At 39.5% G+C, this 4,171-nt stretch overlaps 1 long non-coding RNA gene across 1 annotated transcript; it reads left to right on the forward strand.

The window, feature by feature from the left end:
* Positions 1-1,034: 1,034 nt before the first annotated feature.
* Positions 1,035-4,171, forward strand: LOC141009822 (uncharacterized). The gene is made up of 4 exons (XR_012180154.1): positions 1,035-1,159; positions 1,246-1,331; positions 2,403-2,466; positions 3,443-4,171. It is a non-coding gene; the product is annotated as an uncharacterized lncRNA (long non-coding RNA).

The following is a 4,171-nucleotide window of genomic DNA, read 5'->3' on the forward strand; positions in this document are numbered from 1 at the left end:
AATGTGAGATGTTGCCTCATAATAATCACGTTTGTGGTCGTTGTCTCTACATCCATGGCTTGTAGCTAATGTATCATGATGTTTCACAGTGCAGATCCAACAAATTGTAATGTTTATGTAACTGTAATATTATCAGACTAAGGCCAAAGATACAGAGGCTGCAGTCAAATGAAAGGAAAGGAGAAAGTGCTGCATCATTTTAAGCGACTCACCGGTCATCCATTTTCACATAAATACGTAGCTGAGCGTTCTTGTTTTAGCACAGCGGTTGTCTGTTCGAACTCTTTGGACGTCTCTTTTAATTAATTTATTCACAGAGATCCAACATTTCCCCCCCATCAGCTAATGTAGCATGTTGACAGTGTGGGAATGAACTTTTTGGAGAACTGGGACATAAATTGCTTTGATTCTGGTGTTGGGAGGACGGAGCTGGGCCTTGAATGGACCGAGGCAAAAGAAGCTGGAATAAGGAAGGCTTGTGGCTCTTTACTGACATAACATCAGGACGTAATTATGACTTTACATTACAAATCTTATATATAATGTATAGAAAACTCAATAAGGGGAGGAGACGGATTAAAAAGGCTCTAACAAAGAGAATTGTTCTGGATATAAACACTGAAACATACACAAAACCAGACTTTTCCACTTTTTTAAAACACTCTTTTTTTTCTCCACCAAGGCATCTGAGGCCTTAAAAGTCTGAAAAAGTTACTTTAGGCATTTAAGAAGCGACTAATTGATGTTTTTCTGAGTGTAAATTGAAATATTTAGAAGTTTTTGTGTTTGTATATTTTATATATTTATATCATCTTGCTCACTGTTTGTGATATTTTTCTGCTTAACATGCTCAGTCTTTTGATTTTAACTGTGACTACCAACCTGCTCATACTGATCATGTGACCCTGCCTAGTCTGTCAGGTGGTTACTGCTCACCTGTCTTCACTGATCATGTGACTTGTCTGCTAACCTATAAGAGCCCAAAGGCGGCCATTTTGTGCTGCCCTCATGATGAAAGGCTTTAATGGCTGGAACATGTTTTTTACTGTTGTTGTGATTAATTAAAGGCTTTTTAACTCGTCACCCTGAAAGCTGGTGGAGGGACGCAAGAGGACTGTGGTGAGGACATCCTTCCTCTTCACCTTCCTCTCCTGTACAGGTTAGTTAGATGTCATTTTATTCTGTGCTCGTCTGTAATTTATTGACTTTTAATTTGACATTTACTCGGCTGATTTGTGACGTGAGGACGGGGAGCGCCTGAGGACTGTGGGACCTACTGTTCAGGTGTTTTTCTAATTCTAATACCAAGATTGGGAGGACGTGAAGATAAGGTAATAATTATTATATGAATATTATTAAAACTAACAGCTGTTAAAATGACTGGAGTTTAAATATGATACAAAGTAATGATGATAATGATGATGATGATTGATGATTTCATCTGTAGCAGAGGGAATTTAGGAGAATCAAACCGACATCCTACTTCTTTACTTCCTTTTCAACCCGTACTTTTGTAAATATGTTTTTAATTTTAATGGACACTAATGAACAAAGCGTAGGAAAAAAAAGTGCATTGTTTTAACACATTTAAATTCAAAGCTTTACAGGTCAGACAGGGAACGTAAAAGTCCGACCTCTGGCACACAAAAGTAGTTTGTTTTTACACTATTACTGACAGTACTGAGACTCAGATTATCCATCCATCATGGTTTTATACCAGAGAAAGACTCTCATCGCTACACATTCAGATCCAGATTACTGAAAACGTGGACATGCAGACAAATTAAAAATCAAGTAAAACTCCATTAATCCAGTGTTAGGCGTCTGTACGAAGAGCTGCAGCCTTCAGGTGACTCCCAATTTTTTTTGCCTGTCAATCAAATAGTGTGGTAGTCGGTGGTAAAGGTGGACAGCCAGAGGTTAAGGTGGACTGAAACCAAACAGCCCCGTGGTGACGGAGTGATGAGTGGAAGGAGGAGGGCGAGAAAGGAAGGCAGAGATGAAAGAGAGATGAGTGATCCAGTCATCCAGAGCCAGCAGACATCCCAGAGGACAGGAAACACGGTGTTGACCCGAAGTCTGCAGCCCGCCTTCCTCCTGTTTATTCCTCTTCACCTCCTCCTCCTCCTCCTCGTCTTCTTCCTCCTGAACTCCTGATAAAACACACATCTTTTAATTGAAATTTCCATTTCCGCTACAGTCAGGTGATCTGAATCATCTGTGTGTGTTTGATTGCTCGCAATAATGAAACTAAACTCGTTTACAGACGTGCGGTTTTAGACATGCGATGGTAGAATTAGTGTGAAATGAAACATTAAAGTCAGACTATTAAAACAGGATTATTATTTCAGTTTACATGTTTCTCCTGTTCTCATATAATTCCGTTTTATTGTGAGTTTTAGGTCTGAATATCAGATGTCACACTTCTACATCTCCGCTGTAAAGAGAGAAGCAAAACCGCTGAAGGTAAAAGAAATATAAATTAATTTCTACATTGTGTTTTCTACAGTTTTGATTTACAAAACAATCTTTTTTGCCCACTTTGTACCTGAGCTGAGCCCGTGTCACACTAAATATAACGCTCAGCCTACCTAAATAATAAACACTGTACATTTAAATATGCACAATAAATTCATGTTCTGAGCTCACAGATTCTACGATATGACTGGAAATCATGTTTCTAAATGTTTTCCACAAAGATTTAATACTTAACTTCAGGGTAAATGAAAATATAAACCAGTAAGCACTTTAGAAAAGCGTCAACTTTATTCAGTTGTAGACGTTTCTGCAGCAGTGAGCCGCCTGCAGCTCAAAGGAAAAAAGAAAACAACGTATTTAAAACTTCCTGCGTAACAAGATGCCAAGTTATAAACTAATGATGTGGAAAAAAAAATCTAGAAAAATCAGTCAGTGGGTCAAATTTTCGAATCATTTAACTCATACATTTTTATTAGGTAAAACATTTTAAGTAGCTGTTTACATTGCTAAAGAAAATGAATATTCCTGTTTACATGCAGCCTGTATACAAAGATTGCAGAGAAAGCCTCCCTCTTTCATTCACTTAACAACCCTTTTGAAAAGGTCGGTTCTGTATATCCAAAAATCCTGTTGATATCTGAATCTTTGATGAAAGCAGGTGTGTTTCTTGTGGGCTAACATGCATCTCTGCCCCGGCCTTGCAAACTGTTGGCTGGGTAATGCACAGAGCTGACAGTAAACAGGCGAGAGCGCGTTAAAAAACCCTCTTCAGATGCATATTCTGCATATTTGTCCAAAGAAGGCTCCTAAAACTTGAAGATTATCGACATTGTCTTTATCAGAAAGTGCTTCATTCAGACTGAGGCCTAATTCAGAAAATCCAGATGGAAACTGCTGCCTACAATAATGTCATATTCAGAGTAACAGTGAAAAATTCTTCTGCTGCTGGTGTTTTTTTTTCCAGACACTCATCCATTCCCCTCCATGATGCCTCTTTTGCCCTGACCTCGGCCTCCCTGCCTCCTGCTGTGGTATCCCAGAGGCCCCCGGGGCACCGGGCTCCTTCTTCCCCTCCAGCCCCACCTCCACAGGAAAGCCCCCAGACTGCCGCCCAAATACCTCCACAGATTCTTCCTCTCTTTCCCTCTCTGATGCGGCGAGAGGCCCCTCGCGGCTTCCCCTCACTTCCACCGCAGGCCTCGGAAATACCTGAGACCCCCGAGTGTGGTCGCCGTTGGTCTGCTGCTGCGCTTTGACCAAAATTCACTGCCGAGAGGTTCAAACCACAGATGTTCACACTCAGATTTAAATCGCTGCTCGAATCTGATACTTTGGATTCTGATTTAATCTGTTTGAGGATGTGAGCAACACACAAAACCACTGAAACAAGAAGAGAACTGATGCACAAGGTTCACGTCCATGATTGTAATTACTCACACTGGTTTTTCCAGATAAATTAGAAAGGATGCTGTTCTTTGATTAAGAATTAAATATATTATATACATTTTATATGTTTTAATATAATAATAATTTTATTCTGCTGACAGTCTTTCTTTTTGAGAAGCTGAAACATGTCACTGGGGTTTTCTGTCCATTTTTCCAACAAGCATCTCCTGCTGAAGTGGACAGTAGAATTTTAAAATCCTACTTGTTTCCAATTAAGATAAGATAAAATAATTTAATTACAATGAAA

This window comes from Pagrus major, chromosome 15, assembly GCF_040436345.1.
Source record: "Pagrus major chromosome 15, Pma_NU_1.0".
NCBI classification, from domain to species: Eukaryota; Metazoa; Chordata; class Actinopteri; order Spariformes; family Sparidae; genus Pagrus; species Pagrus major.